Genomic DNA, 23,866 nt, shown 5'->3' on the forward strand with positions numbered 1-23,866 from the left:
TGTCCAAAGCCGAGACAGGCTGAAAACAGCCTCTTGCCCCAAACAGTTAGGCAAGTGAATGCAAACACAAAGTTCTTGAAGGAAATCAAAAGTACTAGTGAACACAGGAATGATAAGAAAATGAAACAGCCTTATTGATAATATAAAGAAAGCTTTAGTGGTGTGGATAGAAGATTAAACCAACCACAATATTCCCTTAAGCCAAATCCTAGGCCAGAGCAAGGCCCTAACTCTTCAATTCTATGAAGGCGGAGAAAGGTAAGGAAGCTGCAGAAGAAATGTTTGAAGCTAGCAGAGTTTTTGGTTCATGAAGATTAAGAGAAGCTGTCTCCAGAACATAGAAGTGCAAGCTGAAGCAGCGAGTGCTAATGTAGAAGCTGCAGCAAGTCACCCAGAAGATATAGCTAAGATAATGAATGAAGGTGGCTACACTAAAAAACAGATGCTCAATGGAGTAGATGGAACAGTCTTGTATTGGAAGAAGATGCCATCTAGGACTTTCATAGCTAGAGGAGAAGTCAATGCTTGGCTTCAAAACTCGATAGAGGACAGGCTGACTCTCTTGTTATGGGGTAATGCACCCAGTGACTTTAAGTTGAAGCCGATGATCACTTACCATTCCAAAAATCCTAGGGTCCTTAAGAATTATGCTAAATCTACTCTGCCTGTGCTCTATAAATGGAACAACAAAGCCTGGATAACAGCACAACTGTTCCAGCCCACTGTTGAGACCTACTACTTAGGAAAAAAGATTCCTTTCAAAATATTCTTGTTCACTGACATTGTACCTGGTCAGCCAAGAGCTCTGATGGAGATGTACAATGAGATTAATGTTGTTTTCATGCCTGCTAACACAACATCCATTCTGCAGTCTATGGATCAAGGGGTAATTCTGACTTCCAAGTTTTACTATTTAAATACATTTTGTAAGGCTATTGCTGACATAGAGAATGATTCCACTGATGAATCTGAACAAAGTAGGTTGAAAATCTTTTAGAAAGGATTTTCATTCTAGATACCATTAAGAACATTTGTGATTCATGGGAAGTGGTAAAAATATCAATATTAAGGAGTTTGGAAGAAGCTGATTCCAGCTCTTACAGATGACTTTCAGGGGTTCAAGATTTCAGTGAAGAATAACTGCAGATGTGGAGGAATAACCACAGAAATAGAATTAGAAGTGGGACTTGAAGACGGGACTGAATCGCGGCAATCTCATCATAAGCTTTAATGGATGAGGAGTTGCATCTTATGGATGAACAAAGAAAAGAGGTTTCTTGAGATGAAATCTACTTCTGGTGAAGATGCTGTGAAGATTGTTGACGTGATAACAAAGGACTTAGAATACTGCATAAACTTAGTTGATAAAGCAGTGGCAGGACTTGAGAAGACTGACTCCAATTTTGAAAGAGGCTCTGCTGTGGGTAAAATGTTATCAAATAGCATCGAATGCTATAGAAAAATTGTTCACGAAAGGAAGAGCCAAACAATGCGGCAAATTCTTTGTCTTATTTTGAGAAACTTCCACAACAGCCTCCCTCAATGCACACATTTATAAATTAAGGTATATATATTGTCTTTTTTAGACCTAATGCTATTGCACACTTGATAGACCAGATGCAAGTGCTCAGTCGCTCAGTTGTATCTCTTTGTGACCCCATGGACTGTAGTCTGTCAGTTTCCTCCGTCCATGGGATTCTCCAGGCAAGAATACTGGAGTGGGTTGCCATTTCCTTCTCCAGGGGATCTTCCCAACCCAGGGATTGAACCAGCATCTCCTGCATTGGCAGGCAGATTCTTTGCCACTGAGCCACCTAGGAAGCCCTAATAGACTACAGTAAAGTAGTGTAAATATAACTTTTACATGCACTGGGAATAAAAAAAAAATGTGTGTAACTCCCTTTATCACAACATCTGCTTTATTGCAGTGGTCTGGAACCAAACCCACAATGTCTCTGAGGTATGTCTGTACATTTGTTAAAATTGATGGACTATACCAACTTATAATCACCTCAAATCCATAGTTCACATTAGGGCTCATTCTTGGTGTTGTACACTCTGGGTTTGAACAAACGTAAAATGACATGTATCTATCACTATGGTATCAAACAGTATTTTCACTGCCCTAAAAATCCAGCATCTATTGTTTATCCCAATTTGATAGAGAAAAAAGCTGACACCCTGTAAAGCTAAGCAGCTTCCCTGAAGTCCTCCAGCTAGGGCTTGGTCCTAAGACTCCTGACCCCTTTCCTACTCTACCACACAAAAGGGCCACACTGAGAATCACAGCATCAAAGGGAGAAAGGCCAGGAGCCAAAGAGAACCACTCAGAAAACTGACACACCAGTCATCACATCCTTGCCTTGGGGAGTGTGAGAACAATTTTGCCCCCATGTTTTTCTTTTGTGGTGAAGGCGAGAAGGTGCATACCTAACCAGGAGAGAAGAGGAGTGTATCTGATCAATGCAGGTGGCTTTCCATTCTCAAAGACATGCTCTGCCTCCTGAAATCTTCAGGGTTCTGCAAAACTTGAGAAGGAAGTGAGAAGAACTGGGTCAAATGTAGCCAAACGAAAGCTGGAGGTGCCCAGCAGGGGCTAGATCAGTCAGACAAGCGGCATACAAGTATCTGGCAGCATCTCCGCAGCCAATTCATCTCACCGATTTGTTGCATGTCTGCTTGGAAAATGTGGGAATTATGAGGTAAGAGCTAATCTCCAGGGTAGACAATGACACAGTAGAAAGAAAATGATTTTCACCACTTGTTTCCTAAAATGGGGGAAAATGATTTAGAGAAAACCTAATGCTGATTTCCATCAATTGGTTACAATACATTCAAATACATAGACGAATGTGAAAGTTCCCTTGTAAGTCAGAACTGTTACCAGTCTGTTACATATTTTTAGATTTTTAAAATGTATATATAAATTTAAACATAGATTAATCAGATCATCCATATTCCAAATGTATGTGAGAATGTTAACTTTTATGTTATATGTATTTTACCAAAATAAAAAATATATATCTTGAACATCTTCCCATGCTAATCTGTATTAGATCTTCACTTCAGTTGCTCAGTAATGTCCGACTCTTTGCGACCCCATGAACCGCAGTGTGCCAGGCCTGCCTGTCCATCACCAACTCCCGGAGTTCACCCAAACTCATGTCCATCGAGTTGGTGATGCCATCCAACGATCTCATCCTCTGTCGTCCCCTTCTCCTCCTGCCTTCAATCTTTCCCAAGATCAGGGTCTTTTCAAATGAGTCAGCTCTCCGCATCAGGTGGCCAAAATATTGGAGTTTCAGCTTCAACATCAGTCCCACCAATGAACACCCAATGACTAATTTCCTTTAGGATGGACTGGTTGGATCTCCTTGCAGTCCAAGGGACTCTTAAGAGTCTTCTCCAACACCACAGTTCAAAAGCATCAATTCTTCGGTGCTCAGCTTTCACATCCATACATGACCACTAGAAAAACCATAGCCTTGACTAGACAGACCTTTGTTGACAAAGTAATGTTTCTGCTTTTTAATATGCTGTCTAGGTTTGTCATAACTTTCCTTCCAAGTGTTAGGTAGTTAGAATAGGAAAAAAAGAGTCCAGAATGGCGGTGGCTAAAAGACCTAGAAGGAAAAAGCCCGCAAAAATAGAACAAAGGAAGGTCTGAGGACTGGAGTGAGAACCTCAGGTAAAACAAACAACACTCCTGGCTGGCCCAATTTACATAGGACAGGCCCAGGGACAGAAAAACATACAAAAAGAGAAGCCAAAGCCCTCTTCTCTCTCTCTCCCCCACATGATGGGGCGCTCTTATCTTCGCGTCTTTGGATCCACGTGCTCTCACGCCTCGAAGATGGATTTTCCTGCTATTATCTAAATAAAATAGAGCTGTAATACTGAGCTGTAACACTGATTTATTTAAGAGCTATAACATGGTCCATTCGAGACCTGAGAGCTATAACACGGTCTGTCCAAGACCTGAGAGCTGTGACCCGCCGAGGGGGCTTTAATGTCCGTCACTCCAAATTTTTGTTGTGATGAGACAAAGAACCGAGGAGCACACACTCGCCTGACACAAGGAATGAGCGTCTTTTAATTTCATGGCTGCAATCACCACCTGCAGTGATTCTGGAGCCTAAAAAACTAAAGTCAGCCACTGTTTCCCCATCTATTTGCCATGAAGTGATGGGACTGGATGCCATGGTCTTAGTTTTCTGAATGTTGAGCTTTAAGCCAACTTTTTCACTCTCTTCTTTCACTTTCATCAAGAGGCTCTTTAGTTTTTCTTCACTTTCTGCCATAAGAGTGGTGTCATCTGCATATCTGAGGTTATTGATATTTCTCCCGGCAATCTTGATTCCGGCTTGTGCTTCTTCCAGCCCAGGGTTTCTCATGATGTACTCTGCATATAAGTTAAATAAGCAGGGTGACAATATACAGCCTTGACGTACCCCTTTTCCTATTTGGAACCAGTCTGTTATTCCGTGTCTAGTTCTAACTGTAGCTTCCTGACCTGCATACAGGTTTCTGAAGAGGCAGGTCAGGTGGTCTGGTATTCCCATGTCTTGAAGAATTTTCCACAGTTTATTGTGATCCACATAGTCAAAGGCTTTGGCATAGTCAATAAAGCGGCAATAGATGTTTTTCTGGAACTCTCTTGCTTTTTTGATGATCCAGTGAATGTTGGCAATTTGATCTCTGGTTCCTCTGCCTTTTCTAAATCCAGCTTGAACATCTGGAAGTTCACAGTTCACATATTGCTGAAGTCTGGCTTGGAGAATTTTGAGCATTACTTTACTAGCGTGTGAGATGAGTGCAATTGTGCGGCAGTTTGAGCATTCTTTGGCATTGCCTTTCTTAGGGATTGGAATGAAGACTGACCTTTTCCAGTCCTGTGGCCACTGCTGAGTTTTCCAAATTTGCTGACATATTGAGTGCAGCACTTTCACAGCATCATCTTTTAGGATTTGAAATAGCTCAACTGGAATTCCATGACCTCCACTAGCTTTGTTCGTAGTGATGCTTCCTAAGGCCCACTTGACTTCACATTCCAGGATGTCTGGCTCTAGGTGAGTGATCACACCATCATGATTATCTGGGTCGTGAAGACCTTTTTTGTATAGTTCTTCTGTGTATTCTTGCCACCTCTTCTTAATATCTTCTGCTTCTGTTAGGTGCATACCATTTCTGTCCTTTATTGAGCCCATCTTTGCATGAAATGTTCCCTTGGTATCTCTAATTTTCTTGAAGAGATCTCTAGTCTTTCCTAGTCTGTTGTTTCCTCTATTTCTTTGCAGTGATTGCTGAGGAAGGCTTTCTTATCTCTCCTATTCTTTGGACTCTGCATTCAAATGGATTAGATCTTTCCTTCTTTCAAAAGGCTGGCCTGCATGTATGCTGTGGGATATGTACCATGATTTAATCAACCCCCACTGATAGAGATTTATGTTGTTTGCTTTCTTTTCTTCCCCCCCTCATTATTATAATGTTACAGCTATTTATAACTACTATAATGTTATAATATTACATAATATTAGATATATATTTATTTATAACTATTATAATATCTTTATATACTTGTCTATTTCTTCAGTTTAATGTATTCCTAGAAGTGGGACTGCTGAGGGGGTCAGTGGTCTTGCACACATTGTATTGCCAGTTTCTTTCCAGAGAGGCTGTGATAATGTATGTCCTCATCAAAAGGGGTTTGAGGGGATACTCAGGTTTTGAAATCAGAAGACCTGGATTATATGGTTCTAAGGCCAGCTGGTTGTATGACCTTTGGCAAATTACCTTTCTTAACATCCCTTTACTTTCCAGGGCCAGTGTTAGAATTAAATGAAATAATGTATATAAAACGCTTTGCAGCATGCCTGACACCTATAGCAAATGGTAGTTCTTTGTTGCTCTGTCTTCGTTTACTTTGTTTCCATCTGGTCTAAAGGATTCATCAGTCCCAATTTCCTTGGCCACAGAAAGGAGCTTGGGATATTAACTAACTTGAGTTTTTCTAATCAACAGCAAGAGATATTGCCCTCTCACTGAGTCTGAATTTCCCAGGAAAGCTTTGCAGCCAATTTGCAGAGCTCTATCTTTAGTGACTAAATCACAAAGAGACAAACTCTCCGCCTCTCAATGATCTTTCCTAGGATCTTAACCAGGCCACGCTTGCTCCCTAGGACACTGTGATCAGGCCATTTCCAGGGCTGGCCCCCCAGCTCTTCAAAACAGGATCCTACATTAAGCCCTGGAGGCTACAAAGGGCTCATGGAAAACGATAAGAGACAGCCCTTAAGACACATGCAGTCCGGGACACTGGGGAGTCCAGCTTGAATTCCCTTCCCTGTGTCCGTCCACAGTCTGACTCCTCTGGAACTGGATTATAGTTTCTTGGGGTTTTTAAGTTCCAAAAGTATGAGTTTAGGGTTGAAATTAACTAGTTACCCCGTGATAGAAGGTGCCCAGTGACAACTCTCCAAACTCCCAAAAGGGGGCAGTGTAGTGTTATGGTTAGGAGCATGGGCTTTGACTACACACCTGGGCTTGAAACAGGGCTTTGCCACTCATTACTGTGTGACCTTGGTCTCATTTGCCTTCTCTGAAGAGTAAGGGTGTACCCTTTTCACACTATTGAAAGGATGAAATTAAATGTCTCTCTGGTGGCAGACACACAGTTGTCATGAAAAGCAGGACACACATCTGGAGGGTGTATGGTTGAATATGATAGTCAGATAGGACATGGGGTTACCAAGTAAAAGAGACAAGAAGATTGAATCCATTTAGTTTATTCATTCATTCATTCATTCAGCAGGTATCTAGTGAGTGTTTACTATGTGTAAAAAACTTGTGAGGCACAGGAGGCAAAATGGGAAAAGATCCCTGGTCTGGAAGATTCCACATGTTGTGGGGCAACTAAGTCCATGTGCCACAACTACTGAAGCCTGTGCACTCTAGAGCCTGCGTTCTGCAAGAAGTCACCACAATGAGAAGCCCCTGTACCGCAACTAGAGAGTAGCCTCCACTCCCCGCAACCAGAGAAAGCCTGCATGCAGCAATGAAGACCCAGGGCAGCCAGAAATTTAAAATAAATAAATTTTTTAAAGTGAAGCAAGGAGAAGGCCATTGACCAAGTCTAGAAGTTCAAGAGGAGCTCCCTGTGATGAAATTATAGCCGAGCTGAGATCTGAAGGATGTGTCAGAGTAACCAAAACAAGGTAGAAGGTGCATGGAAGGCATTCCAGGCAGAAGGAACAACAGGAGCAAAGGTCCTGCGGCAGAAGGGAGCCTCGGACGCCAGGGAAGTAGGGGAAAAGCCAGTGAGGCTGGGTGTGCTGATGGGGTTAATGTGGTATGAGACGAGCTGGAGACTGTCATGGCCTGTGTGCGGTTTGGAAAAGAATTTCCAGACATGAGGCAGAATAAGAAGAGAATAAAGTTTATCAGAGTGGGAGACGCTGTTAGAATAGCAGGCCAGCTCAAGGCAGAACCGACATTGAACAGGCATCCTTAGTCTAGGGTACAAGGAGTGGGATGGGGTACACCCAGGGTACAAGGTGCGGGATGCGGCCTTGTGGGTCATTTGCTGATTGGAGGAGGCACGTATACTGGGTGGGGGAAGAGTACGGCAAATACCTTCTCCCTGTGTGGAGTAGCAGGGGAGAGAGGTTACACTGCTCAGGGGACCTGAAATCCATTAGTAGCTACAACATGGGGCAGGGAGGGATGATAAGGGTCTGGTTTTCCCGTTCCTGCATTCCAAGACCCTCCTTGGTTTTATCTGCTCTTCCATCCTTGGGTCACCACAGAAACCAAACCACACAGGGCCTGTAGGCCACGTTAAGGGTTTGGGTATTTATAGCAAGCACAGGGGGAAGTCATTGAGCTGTAAGGTGCTGTACTGGGCATCCTTGCTACCTGGCAATGCTTTCCTCTGATACCTCCTTTCGGGGGGATGGAAAGGATAGGGCTCCCCACAATTCTTGCTGCAGCCATCCAAAAGAAAGGGACAAAGAAGTAATCTGCAATAGGTCTCTTGTCAAGAGAGCAACTGCACCTAGATCCACACTGCCCAGGGAAGAACTAGACATAGGAAGAATGTGAATAGGGGCATCCAAGGCTGTGAGACTCATCAGAAATTCTGTACTTGGTAGATGAGCTGTCACTACAAAGCTAATGTTTTCTGGCTACTGCGAAGCCAGCCTCCACTTCTCAGCTTTCCTGCACTATTCGATGCTCTTTTCTTTGTTTTTAATTTTTTTTTTTTTTTGCTACACCGTGTGGCATGTGGGATCTTAGTTCCCAGACCATGGGCCCCATGCGTTGGAAGTGAAGAGTCTTAACCACTGGACCACCAGGGAAGTCCCTATCAGATGTTCCTTTGCCTTTGGTGAAGCTCGGGTGGTGGAAGTGCAGCACGCCTGTGGGGGAGCAGGGCCCCGGGTGGTTCGGTCTGCAGGAAGTGGCTCTCGGGCCCTGTGTGCCCTCCTGGTTAGCCGGCTCGCAGTACCCGTGGTGCGTTCACTGGTTGTTGGGCGCACATGCGCACTCGGAAGTGCGTATCCTTACAGTCTCTCCTCCGTGAAGACGGGCACCCCGGAGTGAAGATCCAGGGCCGCGCAGAAATGCTAAAATCCCAGGAGGTGGCGGCTATGTTCTAGCCCTCAGAGGCTTTTGAACTTGGTTGGAATGAGAAAGGGGCCTGCCCATCCATCCCCTCCTCCTGCCTCTCCAGGCCCACAGTCCAGCTAAACAGGAAACCAGGCTTGGGTCCCTGCCAGGGCCCAGGCTGGGGCAGGAAGCTCAGGAAACCAGTGAGAAAGACCCTCTTTAGCATAAAAGAAGGCTGCTCAGAAATGCTTGGGAAGGTAAAATAAACCCGGCCAGTGCTGATCAGTCTCCCAGAGGAGGAGGGGACTGGAGCTGCTGCTACTTGCCAGCACGATCCAGTGTGGCCCTCACGGGACTCACAGAGGGCACCTAGGGGCTTCGTGAGGACAGACAGTGCTCTCTCAGTGAGGACAGACCCCAAGGAAGGACGCTCCCTCAGAACGCAGGTCCACAATGAAGCGGGCTGGGCACATGCGGTCTAAAGACATCCTGGGGCCATCTTGGGTTGATAAGGAAGGAAATGATGGCACAGGATAAGGGCAGTGGTAGAAAAAGGACCTAAAGAAGAAAGGGCTAGGGAAAGCTGTGGTATGTCTGGGGACAAAAGCAGAGAATTGACAGGGGTTCTCTGTTGTTCAAATGTGTAAAAAGCACCTGATGAAAGAATGGACTGAATCACACACAGAGAACAGATTTATGGTGGCCAAGGTGGGGGGAGGGTGGGAGAGGGATGGATTGGGAGTTCAGGACTAGCAGATGCAAACTATGATATATAGGATGGATAAACAACAAGGTCCTATTGCATAGCACAGGAAACTGCATTCATTATCCTATGATAAACCATAATGGAAAGGAATATGAAAAAGAATGTATGACTGAATCACTTTGCTGAGCAGCAGACCTTAACACAACATTGTAAATCAACTATATGTGCTTAGCTGCTGATTCATGTCCGACTCTTTGAGACTCTTTGGACTGTAGCCCTCTGTCCGTGGGACTCTCCAGGCAAGAATATTGGAGTGGGTTGCCCTGCCCTTCTCCAGGGGAATCTTCCCGACCCAGGGATCGAACTGGGGTCCTCTGCATTGTAGGCGGATTCTTTACCATCTGAGGCACAGGAGAAATCAACTATTTTTGAATTAAAATAAATTAAAAAGGAAAAATGGACTGAGGTGATAGCCATCAATGGCTGCTAAAAACATTAGGTGGAAGGCTGAAGAGGAACCTTTGTGATGGAGATATCAGGCTAACTACACCACTAATCAATTCGAACAACACAACACGGAGGACAGCCATGTGTCCAGTGCCTCCTGATATGATGCAATGGGATACAGAGCACCACCTTGGAAGTATCCTTCACAAAAAAGTTGGATTAGAATCTGATCGGACGTGGAGGTTTAATTACCACTCTGCAGAAATACCGGAGACAGAGGACTACAGATGAAATAATTATTGAAGGTAATCTAGTGGGTGGGTACAGATGAAACAAGACTAGCCCTAGTCTGATAATGATTTAAGTCGAGTGGTTCACTTTACCTTTTTCTCCACTTAATATGTGTTTGAAATTTTCCATGACAAAGTGTTTTAACATCTTTGAGAAAGTCTGCAGACTGGAAACTGCCTTCTTCTCCAGCCCACTGACCTGTGGGGAGAGTAGTTGCAACGTGGACTTTTTCAAATGTTTCCTGAAGCCTGAGAGTTGGCCTTTGAGAGCTGAAATGAAAGCAGGACTTCCTCCACTAGTGTCAGTAGTGGGGTTCTCCAGGAAGGCCCCCTCCACCAACAGGACTATGCAACAGCCAGGGCTCGGAAGGCCAGGGGCAGAGCCTCCTCCAGCCCAAGCTCACTCAATAAAACCTGTTCTTGGAACCAGTGGCAGCACAGAGCACTTCCATCTCTCAGTTCAGTTCAGTTCGGTTGCTGTCGTGTCCGACTCTTTGCGACCCCATGGACTGCAGCACGCCAGGCTTCCCTGTCCATCACCAACTCCCGAAGCTTACTCAAACTCATGTCCATTGAGTCTTCCATCTCTAGCCTGGCCTAACCAGGGCCCTGCCAAGGAGGCCAAGGACTGTCCTCATTTGGTGATAAGAATAATAAACCATCTCCTCACCCTCTCCTGTAAAAATTCCCTTGGGAGGCATTGGCAAAAAATGGAAATCACCAGCCCTTTAATCACCATCAACCTTTAGATCAGAAATGATACAGTAATTTGCAGTTCATTTTCATATACATGATCTTATGTTTATTTTATAAATAGTTTAAAAGATTAGGAGCTTGGCCAAAGGTCATAACAACAGGGTTAGAGCTGGAATATGCCCGGCCAACTACCTACCAGGTCTGTGCACAGCTGCTGTCCTGAGGCCCATGCCCCTCACTAGCTCTCCCAGATCTCTACACATACACACTCCGCTCAAGGACACTCAGACCAATTCCTCTCCTGGAGTTCCCTAAGCCTGCCTGGTTGCTATAGCTCTGCCCCTGGCCAATGAAGGCTCTGAAACATGAAGTTCCGTCAGGAAGTTGACGGGGAGGCTGAGAGCTGAGCAAATCTTGGTTGCTGATGGGTTCTCTTTGTTGCCAGTGTTTTCTATCTTGAATATCATCCCCCAGCCTGGTCTCTCTCCCTGACTCCGTGTAATAATGTTCCCTCCTCTTCCCCAAACTACGTACCAGCCACCACCACCTTCCTACATCATGATCCCCATCATCCTCTAAGTTTATGACCTCCTCTGAGCCAGGGCTGGAAGCAGCAGATCTGCTGAGAGCAGAGAGGACTTTCTGGAAGCTGAAGTCCTCAGGGAACCCCTTCAGGATTTGCAGGAGGCCCAGTGGAGGTCCTTATTACCAGCTGCTGCAATTAATATGCCAACGTGACTGCTGGCTTTCACACCAGAGGCACGCCTGCCCCTGGACAGAATAGCTTGTAGCATTTGGTTTTTGTGCTAAGGAGAATGTGAATCCTATGCCTGACAGACAAAGAACTGGACATCGAGGTTGGCACTCTTCCCTTCCTCTAAGAGGTCCTTATATATACTTTTTCATCTCCAAGAGGATGCATGCAAGTCATCCAATGGTGGAAGACCCAGGTAGGAGTTCTTCATCAGCAGAACTAAGATTTTTTTTCACTAAATATTACACATCACAACTCTATTCATAGCTTTTCTAGCCTCACAACAAAGTGGGCAGCGTGATCATCAGCTGTGCCACCAACAGGGGAGTGGCTGGATTGACTCCCCCATGTTTCACTTTTTTTCAAATAAGTGCCCTTTAAATCTTTTTTTTTTTTTTTTTTTAAGATTTAATTAACTTGTCTCTGGCTGTGCTGGGTCTTTTTTGCTGTGTGGGCATTTTTTCTCTAGTTGAGGCAAGCAGGGGCTAGTCTCCAGTTGCAGTGCTCAGATTTCTCACTGTGGCGGCTTCTCTTGACGCACAGCACGGGCTCCAGGTGCTCCGGCTTCCGCAGCTGTGGCTCACAGGTTCTAGAGCTCGGACTCAAGAGCTGTGGTGCATGGGCTTAGTTGCTCCACAGCATGTGGGATCTCCTCGGTCCAGGGACCATCCCATGTCCCCTGCATTGGCAGGCAGATTCTTTACCACTGAGTCACCAAGGAAGCCCCTAAATCTTTTTTTTTTTTTTAATTCACTTATTTGGCTCTGGTGGGTCTTAGTCATGGCATGTGGGCTTCTCCCTAGCTGTGGCGCTGCATGGGCTCAAGTGGGCTCAATAGTTGAGTAGCAGAGCCCCGTGGCCTGTGGGATCTTAAGTTCCTGGACCTTGAATCAAACCTGCGGCCCCTGTACTACAAGGCAGTGTCTTAACCACTGGACCACCAGGGAAGTCCTAGTGAGTCGCTCTCTGTCAGAGCACTCAAGCTCCTTCTCATCCTGTGGTATGAGCTCAAACATCACTTCCTCACGGGAGCCTCTCCTGACACCCCCAGTCTAAGGTGGGAAGCTTTATTATTCTCTCACGCTACCTTGTTCCTGTCTGTTCTCTCTCTCTTGTCATAGTTTTCACTGTAATTTTGTTTGTGCATGTTATCTGTTTGACATCTCTCTTTCCCACTGGATTGCCAGTTCATAAAGGCAGGGCCCACGTTCACTTTATTTACCATATCATTCCTTGTGTCTGGTATGGTGTTTTGAATATAGCAGGTACTCAAAAGCTATTTTTTGAATCACAAATGAGTGTCCCAATTCATGTATCCCCCTGAATCTCTCATAATTCCCTACATGTTCCATATACTCTGCTAATGAAGTCCCACCTAGTCATCCCCCTCTGGGTCTCTCCTGCTCCCCTCCTTAGAATCACCTCACAACCTCCCCACTCTTACTCATTTTTAAAGGATGCAGCTATAGTCTTCTATAATTTTGTTTCATGAGAGCAAGTTTCTTCTTTGCCAAACTGTGAGCTTTGGGAGCAGAAGCTATCCATCCAAGAGTTAAAAATGGGGGGGGAGGCAGTTGGCGGTTGGGTGATGAGACTCACAATGCATCATAAGTGGACACTGCAAATCAGGATGTCATATGTATCAAGTTACATGCTAGAGGTTAGAGGCTTTGGGGATTGGTTGAGAACTCAGTATCAACAGTCAGGGAAGGCTTCCTGGGGAAGAACAGTTTATATGGATTTCTGAAGCATGGGAAAGAATGGAATAGGCCTAGAAGGAGAGGAGGGAGAATATTTAATAGGAGGGGAGGCCTTAAGATGCCAAGAGATGAAAGGAGGTGAAAAGAGGGCATTGCTGGACCTACTGGGACGAAAGTTGGCATGAATGGTAGAAAGTATAGCCAGCTGGAAGGAAAAATAGTATAGGTGCCTTAAAAGCCAGCAGAGAAACTGAAGTTGATACAGAACTTAAGCTCCAGATTGTGAGGGAAATAACATGGGCCTGAGAGTCAGGATGCCTGAATTCTAGTCTCGGCCATGCCAACCACCAGCTGGGCAATGGCCAAGTCTATTTATCTTTGTGGAATTCTGCTGGCACATCTGTAATGTAGGCACAAATTATTTTCTCAATCTATTGCACAAGGTGGGGTTCGGGTGTTTTAGAAACATCTTTGCATCTACCTTGACAAGGAATCCAAGATAAGGATAAGACAACTGTATCCATAAACTTCACACAAAGACAATGGATTAAGGCCATGGGATAGGTAGAATGGAGAATTCACATCTTATTGAAGGAGAGGAAAGGATACATGAAAAACATGGTGTTTTTGATTGGCCCTGAAAGAGAGGAAAGATTAGAAACACATAATGACAGACAAATAGGAAAGTCCTGCTCATACTAAGCTCCACAGTGAATTTTGGGGGGCATGTTTATATTGCACACACTTAAGTCATGTTTAATGCTGGAATGTTGTTCCTAGCTCCTGCTCTACAGAGAGTGTGGCATTTTGCAAAGAGCGACGTGTCTTCTAGGTGCCTGGCTTCTGGCCCCACTTAGGAACTGCTGCCACAGAAAACACGAGGCACTGGAGTCCAGAGGCAGAAGCAAGTCCATGCTCCCGCCCAAAGGCCCTGGTTCCTCCCTGTGAAGCCACAGGTAATATGAAGTCTATCCATCTTTCCTTTAAACTCTAGTCCTTTAGGCATTTGAAAACCTTAAAATGCTTAATGCTTTTTTCTGAGACTGTTGCTGTTTCTGCTTTGTTTTTACCGGCTGAATAGCCTCAGTTCTTCCAGCTATTCCCACAGGACACGGTTTTGACTCCTTTCATTTTCAGTCCTTTCTTCTTTTGAAGGATAACATCAGCTGCAGATGCAGCATCTGGACGGCGCTGACCAGTACAGAGTAGGACTCTTGCCTCCTAGGACCTAAACCCCACAATTCTATAAACATAGCCTAATAGTACATTAGCTTGTCTGGCGGCTGCGTCACACAGTGGACTTCCATTAAACATCTGTCCACATAGCACTAGCTCTCTCTGAAGGTCTACCCTAGTCTACCCACTCACACGCCCTCACCGAGGTTCCTATTTAAATTCCACACGTAAATTCCAAGGTGCTGAATTCAGCCAGCTACATCTCTGAGCAAAGGAGTCATGTTACACACAGGAAGCATAGTTTCTACTAAGTATGAAACCACTACCTCACTAGCCCCCGTGGACTTTTATCTATATTAGCAGCCAGCCAGGCCTAAGATTTCATTGGAGGTTCTTGCCTTCGTTCTACATTACTAGGCAAAGGGCTACCCTATTTCAGATGTGTCCTAAGCTCAATACAACAGTAGCTACAGAGACTTCCCTGGTGGTCCAGTGGTTAAGATACTGCACTTCCACTGCAAGGGGCACAGGTCTAGTCCCTGGTCAGGGAAATAAGATCCCGCATGCCATGTGGTGGGGCCAAAACAAAAAAATAGGTACAGCTGTTAAACATGATCATAAAACTTCCACTGACAATAAAGAGAAGTACAGTAGCAGTATTTTGGGTGGTGGCAGCCCCACAGTTATCTGTACTGGTCAGATCCTAGGAGTGGGAAACTCAAAAGCGCCCACTGGAGCAGCTAGGATAACTACAGATTTGGAAACCAGAGTCCAGGAAAATGGTAGAAGAAAGAAACAAAGCCTGTTTAGCTTGGGAAACAGAATGCTAAGGCTGTATAGCCCACGGTAGGGCCTCTCTCCTCCCATAACTGCTGGCTTAAGGATTTCCTCTTGGAGCTTACTTCTTCTTGCTCCTTTGCTTATAGTTTCATCTTTAGTGTGGCCAACCGCTTATGACATATTTATGAGATCTCTCTCTGAATCTGCCTCTCTTCCCTTCTTTTTTTTCTCTCTTCCCTGCTTATCTGCTCAGTAGAGTCAAGGTTATTCCCTCTTACATGGCCTATTTTCAAAGGATTGTTACCTTTATATCAAGTCAATACTTCAAAAACCCATGCTGAAGGTCAGTGTAGGAAAGATCAGTTTTCTCCATTCATTTCTTAAGGAGCCACATCCTAAGACTCCAGCGCTCAGTGAAACAGATTGCTAAACCGGCTACCATCTCCAGAACTCCTTTCCTTCACTGCTTGCCTAGGATGGCTATGACGATGCAAGGTTATGGCAAGCAGAACACTAGAGCTGACGTTTCCCCACTGAAGACTATGGCAGACACGAAAGCTCAACCAGCTCACTGTTTCTCTTTGAACCAGGACTTCGTCTCAGAATTCACCTTAACACATGCTCCAGGCAGCTGGTACTAATCAGTGGGCACTGGAATAAGGGGTGAACAGAACTGAGGCATGCAGCAGCCACACCACAGTTAAAAGTAAAATACTAAATGGGTAAAGTGTACAGGATATGAATTATGTCTCAGTGAAGCTGTCCAAAAAAGAAAAGTTAATGGTGAAAATGCTGGTTTCACCAAAGCAGCATTTAGTAGAGGGACTTGAAGGAAAGCAACACCACCCCCCTTAGCATTATCTTGAGAAAAAACTAGGCATTTGATATTTGCTTCCATATCTGACCAAAGTTCACTAAGAACTTCCTACTGATTGCAACAACTTCAGATCCCCACATAAAGCAGCCACATCCTATCAGAAACTAGCAGGAGGCAGAACAGTGTGGCTTATAAAACAGGCTCAGGAGAGCTTGGAAGAAGAGAAACCTAGACTCGATCAGAACAGAAACTAATTTCTTTTTTTATTTTTATTTTATTTTTTTCTTTTTTTAAAAAATTATTTATTTAATTTATTTATTTGTTCTGTGCCAGGTCTTAGCTGCGGTATGTGGGATCTAGTTCCCTGCAGGGATTGAACCTGGGTCCCCTGCATTGACAGCACAGAGTCTTAGCCATTGGACTGCCAGGGAAGTCACAGGACTAATTTCTAAGTCAGAGTTTCCCAAAGAGTATTCCACAAAAACACAATGGTTCTGCAAGATGTTAATAGATATAACAAAGAAAAAGTTCCATAGTTACATAAGCTTGAGAAACACCGGGTTAAACAAAGCTGGGAAGGTTTTTTTATTGCAGGGCTTCTCAGAGTCTTTAACATGCTAGCAAAAATAGTGATAGGATAGAGTGTATAGGTTCCCAACGGAATTTGTCTATAGACTCTTTTATCCCCCCATAAAGTATCTCAAAGGACCAATATTCCTAAGAATGTACTATAGGAAATGCTGGTCTGAGCCAGGCTTGCCTGAGAGCTTCACTAATTCCTTTGTAAGGATAAAACTGGAAATTAATATGGGAACTATAAATCATGTATAGTTTACACATAATTATGTTTAAGTTAACTACATTGTAAAATATATATGGTTCTCACACCACAGTTTGGGTGCAATTAATTCAATCAATCTTAGTTAAAGTACCCCTTCAGGTACTGTTCCAAATAAATAGATGGGGTGGACTCTGGTTAAGATAGCCAAGAGTCTGGTGATGAAAACAGGGAAAGCCAGGCCAGGAACCACAGTAGCTGGGCTCATTTCTGCTTGGGTGTAGCCTCTTGTCATACTTAATACTTCCTGGGGCTAGAATGGTCATTCAGAGAATACTCTTTATAGCCACTGTGTGTGTGTGTCTTAGTCGCTCAGTCATGTCTGACTCTTTGTGACCCCAGGGACTGTAGCCCACCAGACTCCTCTGTCCATGGAATTTTCCAGGCAAGAATGCTGGAGTGGGCTGCCATTTCCTCCTCTAGGGGCTCTTCCTGACCCAGGGCTGGAACCCATGTCTCCTTCATTGGCAAGAGGATTCTTTACCACTGAACCACCTGGGAAGCCCCCTTTATAGCCATTAGTCCCCTCTTACTTGTATACACACTCACATACATTATCATCATTACAGAAACTTAAAATTCACCCTCAAGAGACACAGCCATCTGATCCTCAATTTGACATCTCTGAATAACAACAACAAACACAAGTATATATTTGCTTGAACTGTTTCCTAAGAATGTAAAGTATAGAGGGACCTTCTACGGCCCCCACCTACCCATTCCAGACCCTCTGGGCCTTCTTCCTAGACAACTTCCCGACTCCAGAGTCCCTCCCTAAAGCCAGGAGCTCATTCTGCTGCTCCAGGCCTCTGGATCACGTGCCAGTTTCTGAACTGCAGAGCCGAGCCAGATCCAGAGCTGCTCCCAGCTCTGCCTCCTTCCTTCCTTCCTTTCTCCCGCCCAGACTCCCGCCAGATTCCCACCAGAGACTCCTTAGGAAACAATGACTTGAGAGTCTGCTGAGCCACGCCTCTTGCTTCCTTCAACCAGTGCCTCTGGGTATCAGCCCTAAGCCTGATTCTCTGCTTCCTGCCTCCTCCGAGGCTTCCTGCACCAGTCCTTCTGGGTTCTGCTGGAAGCCAGGAAGCAGCTAAGCCAAGATGCTGAGTCTCAGGACTTCCCTGGTGGTCCAGTGGCTGAGACTCTGTACTCCCAATGCAGGGAACCTGGGTTCTACCCTTGGTCAGGGATCTAGATCCCACATACCACAACTAAGAGTTCACACGCCATAACTAAAGATCCCATGTGACACATCTAAGACCCAGCACAGCCTAACTAAATAAATATTTTAAAAAAGAAGAAGCAGCTGAGTCTCCCATGTCCCCTTTCCAGACAAAAGGCTCCATCTGGCCTCTCAAAGAGGGTGGAGAGTCCCTGAAGCTGATCAGGTTCAAGTGAGGAAGGCTCTGCTCACTCTGAGCCATAGTCAGTCGAGGGCAGCAGGCAGCTGGGAGTTGGAAATGACTCAGCTTGTCTCCCAGCCACCATGGAGCCAGGTAACCTCCTGGTACCACATGCCCATCTGCAGAGGCTACACTAGGGGGTTTTGAGAAGCCAGCTCACCCTGGAGCAATCTCAACCCGGAAGTCTGCTACCCTGCCTGGAAGACAGCAGCCTGGGCGCTGCTCCAAAACCAGGTGCAGCTTTCCAGGCTGGTCTCAGAGAAGGAAGGTTATGACAGCCAAGGAACATCTGTATATATGTTCCTTTCCATTCTGACTCTTGCAAGTGAAGTAATAACTCATACAACTATTCTAGAAGAAATCAGTGAACCAGTCAGTCAGAAAACCAGAAGTTTGACCAGAATGATGGTAGAAGGCAAGGCAAGGCCAGAAACTGCAACATTAAACACTCTCACAACCAACAGAGAATTTTATTTTTCCTTTATCAAAGTGCTGCTGGGAAGAAAAAAATCGACCATGCTCCTCACTGCCACCAATTCACTTGCATCCATCAAAGCAGGTTACAGAGGGAAAGCATTCACTGGCAGATGGGTGCATTTCTCCATATCCTTTTGAGGCTCTGGGGCCAGTGTCTCTCTGCTCTTCAGTTTTTCAGGACTCCTGGGTCCCCCATCACCCCAAGATTGCAGCTTCAGCAGCAAAGCAAAGGAAAAGCAGTCTTCCCCCATACGAGCAGTTTCTGAAGCCAAGACGTACACAGACCCTTCAAATTTCCCTGGGTGGCGATGGTACCTCTTTGCCATCCAGATATCCATGCCAGAAACCTGGGAGTCATCCTTGACTCCCTACCTCTCCACTCTACCTCCAAACAGGTACTGTATTTGTATATATGTTCCTTCCTCTCCTTCTGCTTTAGTGTAGGCATTCATCATTTCTTGCCTAGATTATTATTGTGTGTGTTAGTCACTCAGTTGTATCTGACTCTGCAACCCCATAGACTGCAGCCCGCCAGGCTCCTCTGTTCATGGAATTATCCAGGTAAGAATACTGGAGTGGGTAGCCATTCCCTTCTCCAGGGGATCTTCCCAATCCAGGGACTGAACCTCGATCTCCTGCATTGCAGGCAGATTCTTTACTGTCTGAGCCACTGGGGAAGCCCAGATTATTATTGTACCCAGCTTCATATTAGTTTCCCAACCTCCATTCTCACCTTTTCCAGTCTCTCAACCACTGCAGGAGTGACAGTCCTAAATTCAAATTTGGTCATGTTATTTCCTTAACTATAAGCCTTCATTTATTCAAATGCATCCTTTTGATCCTTCCTTTATGCTCTTTACCTGGAACTCTTGTCCTCACCTCCTCATGTTGACAAATATGCCAATATTGACAATATCGCCAAGTTTCTGGTCCTCTCCTAAGAGCCCATTCAGCAATGTCTCCTCTGTGACGCCTTCTCTGACCACTAGATGAGAGGCCTTGGTGAACCTGGTTCTTACTTCTTACAGGGTTCATTACCCTGAGTGCCTCGATCTGCCTTGACTGTGTATATCCATCTCTGGAGCAAGAGGGTGTGCTACTGAGCCCAGCACAACATTTAGCAGAAAGCAGGTTGTTAGTGTTTGTTGACTGAGGAGGTGAGGAATAGGGAGGAGCTGCAGGTCTGAGCAAACCTGATCCTCACTTTGCAATATAGGAAGAGAGAGAAGGGTGTGCCTCTTTCAGAGCCTGAGAAATGCTACTGGGTCATGAGCTATGTGGACCACTAGGAGAATCCACCCTTAAACTGAAGAGTCATCTTCCTATGGATATAAGGAGGTGACCTAAGGTGCCCCAACCACAGGATATATGTAGGTCGATTTTCCATGGTGGCTTCTTGCTAGCTTTACAATGTTCCCTCTGCCACTTTCAGGAGCTGCGGTGGCCCACCCGTTAAATTAATGTCCTGACCATCCCCACCCCTGAGTGCCAGGAGTCAGGAGGAGTCTGAAACTCTTTTCCAATCTCATGTGGTCAAAGGGTCAGAACCTCAGCATTCCCCCTCGGAGGTATCCCTCTTTTCCAGGAATGCCCTCCATTGATCTCCACCCTTTCCTAACAAGTATCTAAAACCTCCCTGCAGCCATTTGAGCCCAGCCTTCTCCTGGCCACCCCCTAGACAGATCTTACTTATCTTTATCTGTAAAGTACCAGGAACTGAGCATATGCTCATGAACTAAACAAATGTGTTCATGGATAACCTGGGTTTCAGTGAGGCTAGACTAGTATTTCTCTCAAGTGCATAGAGACCCCACCTGGTGCCGTATGTGCCACCACCCCCCACCCTTTTTTTTCACCAAATCTCTTCCTCTCCAATTACAGTCAAAGAGAAGACATATAAACTGTGAGGCTGTACCAACCAGCCCAGCAGACAGACAATAGGGCCAGAGAGCCTATCCCTGCTGCTGATACAAACGATAGCCAAAATTCAACCCACCTGCTCAACAGTGAACTGTGGACAGCTGGGAGCCTCTCTAGATCACTGCAGTGTGTGGCTTGGCCACAGAACTGACATACAAGGTGTGTCTGTCCCTGTCAGTTTCTTGGGGGAAAATCTGTGCTCAGAAACACTCAGAAGTGTCTAGGAGATAGACGTAGCAGGAGAGGAACCCAGGGACTAGGCCTCCAAGAGGAGCTGTCATTCCTTTCACAAAGAGACAGAAAGAGAGCGTGTGGAGCTCTCAGGGCTGGGCCCAGGCCTGGTTCAGCTGCAGAGACGCAGCCACGCCAATTAAACAACTGGTGTGATGAGGAAAGGAGGGAGGGGACTCCCTTCAGGCAAATTTCCACCCGGGACAGGAGGCACCTGCAGCTGTGGCAACAGCAGCACCAACAACAGAACAGGGACCTCTTCCTCTTCCTCCCACAGAGAACTAATGCTTAAATTAGCACCTTGGAAACACCCAGATCTGCGGGCTGCGCTTGTTCTCCCAACTCCTGTCAGTCCCCTAGGCCTCCTATTCAAGGGCAAGTTTCTCTTTCAAGTAAAATTGAAAAGATGTTTTCCATCTAGAGTTCATCTTTCCAAGTAAGGAATGGCCCCTGGAATCTTCCAGCCACTTTAGGGTGGGATAGGGTTATTTGCTGATCAAACCCATGTGACAGGCTGCTATCAGTAAGTTCAGCTTGGTCCTGAAGGGGCAATGATACTGACACCAGTATTGCCCTGTTTCCCTCAGGATTTAAGGAGACAGCCCCCACTCTGCCTTCAGAGGGCCTCACCCTGAGGGGGGTGAGCATGAACAGTAACTTCTGTGGAACTGTGAGCTCCAGAAGTCAGGGCTATATCTGTATTGCTAACCACTGTGTCCCTAGTACCTAGCGCAGTACCTGGAATAGAGCTGGTGCTCACCAAGTATTTGGTGAATGAATTTGCTGGAACAATGACATCAGGACGTTATGATATTCTTTGGAAGAGCAAGGAACTATTATTTAAAGAAATAGTTTGTCTTCACTTCATAAATGAGAAAACTGAGTCCAGAGAAGAGAGATTTCCTAGAGGTCTCAATAAATAATGGCAAAAAATGAACTAGGTCACAGCTGAGTCTTAGACCCTGGTTTTCATGGTCTATCCAAACACCCCTAAAGAGCTACTCTGCTCTTCTCTTCTGCAGTATGCCATCTTGATTCCTTACGCCCTGAAATGAAGACTCTTAGGGAAACTCCACACAAGATTCTATTGGTCTCAGTAGCACAGAGAGCACTTAAGGAGTTCTGTGAGTGCGTGCATGCGTGCTAAGTCGCTTCAGTTGTGTCCAACTCTTTGCAACCCCATGGACTGTAGCCCACCAGGCTCCTCTGTTCATGGGGATTCTCCAGGCAAGAACACTGAAGTGGGTTGCCATGCCCTTCTCCAGGGATCAAACCTGTGTCTCATGTCTTCTGGATTGGCAGGCAGGTTCTATACCACTAGTGCCACCTGGGAAGCTGAAGGAGTTCTAGGAATCTTCAACTTTGATGTGGGAACAGAGATGGGGAGGTAGAGACATGCGGGGCAATGGCTATGATCCCTAAATGGGGGATGACTGTATTGCTGTTTCCATAAGATTCAGCCTCAACAAAGTATCCTCTCGCAGAGAAGTGCTCCTTTAGACTTGGAGAAAAGAGTCCAAGCTGACTGCCTGCCTCCTTGCCAGAAGCACTTCTACTCTGGAGCCACATAGACCAGAAGCAGTTCAGAAGTCTTCTGAGGCCACTACTCACTCAAACAAACCATCGTTGATAACTTCATTCAACAACGGAGGCATCAGGGACAACCGGGTAGCCTGGCGACCCCTTCCTTCTCCCCGCTCCCTGGAAAACAGCTATTGCCTCCCATCTTAGGAACCCCAGATAGGAGGCAAGCACGAACTCATTGCTCTCTTCTGATGCCTTGGATCTCTTCCTCTGCTCCTTCACCTGCTCTTTTTGATTCTTGCTTAGATAAGAACTGGAAGGGCAGTTTAGGTTGACAAGCCAGGTTGGCTGGAAGGATAATCCATAAAGGAACATTCTCTTAGCCCAGCCTGAAGTTCTTCAGGTTCATGGTACAGACTTCTTACCAGGATTTTCTGGCCCTCAAACGACCCAACAACGGCATCAGGCTAGGAAAGAAGTCCATGAGCATATCTTTCCCCCGTTTAATATTGTACACTTCTGTAGAACTTCTCTGTCTGGGCTTCTAGAACTGTCTAAGTCATCAGGAAAGGGGGAAAAAAAGACACATCTCCTGCCAGGTGGCCTCTAATGATTCCTCTACCATCTCCAAAAGGTGTGGCTTAGAGTAGGTCACGGGTCCTGCCAAGGTCTGTCTTGGCTGCTGTAACCAACACATTACTTGCTCAGAATGCCACAAAGCACGTCTGTCAGCCAGGGGCGGGGTGGGGGTGGGGGGCAAAGGTAGAATCTGTTCCTCACCTTCACTTAACACAGAGGGGAGAGGGTTAGGAAGCCTAGAGCTTCAAGACTTGGAGAGCTCTGTTCAGCTCCAGCTGAGCTCAGAGAATACCGCACCCACATCTTCAGATTCTCGGCCTGCCTTGCCTCCTTCCAGCTCCCACCCGGACTCCAAGTGGGGAAGAAGGAAAAGCAAAGCTAACAGAGCCGAGGCACTCCCCGCCTTCTCTCTCTCCCTATACCAGTGGGAGAGACGCCGCCGCTAGGTCTCAGCGTGTCTCCCCGGGCAAATGTACAAGCCAGTCAGGTATACACGGGGAGCCGACGCCAGTGGGAATGGTCTCCCCCAGCCCAGCCTCCGTGCACGGCCCTCCCCCTTCCATCCCCTCCGCGCCGGCAGCGATGACATCATTCTTCCCTGACTCCCGGACCGCGGGCAGGATCGGAGCCCAGCAAGGACTCCCAGCACGCAGGCCTAGGATGCTCGGGGTTCTTCCGAACCGGTGGGCACAGGCGGCTCCTGTGCGGCCCCGCCCCCTCTCCCGCCGGTTCCGAGCTCTCTCATCTGAGCCCTGGATTCTCCATCTCGCCGCCGTGCTCTCTTCTTCCTGGCTCCTGCATCCCCAGCCTAGATTGCGTGCACTCTTCTCAGGAGAAGAACCGAATTCCCGGGTCCTGCACGGACACCGTCCCCCTACGGGTCCTCGGCCCGGGCCCCGCGTTCCCACCCATTGCCAGTGA

General features: G+C 46.2%; 1 protein-coding gene across 7 annotated transcripts in view; it reads right to left on the bottom strand.

The window, feature by feature from the left end:
- The window catches only part of FAM219A (family with sequence similarity 219 member A), a 60,416-nt gene that overhangs the window by 35,695 nt on the left and 855 nt on the right, over nt 1-23,866 (bottom strand). The window lies entirely within an intron of this gene.

Source organism: Cervus canadensis, chromosome 30 (assembly GCF_019320065.1).
Source record: "Cervus canadensis isolate Bull #8, Minnesota chromosome 30, ASM1932006v1, whole genome shotgun sequence".
Taxonomy (NCBI): Eukaryota; Metazoa; Chordata; class Mammalia; order Artiodactyla; family Cervidae; genus Cervus; species Cervus canadensis.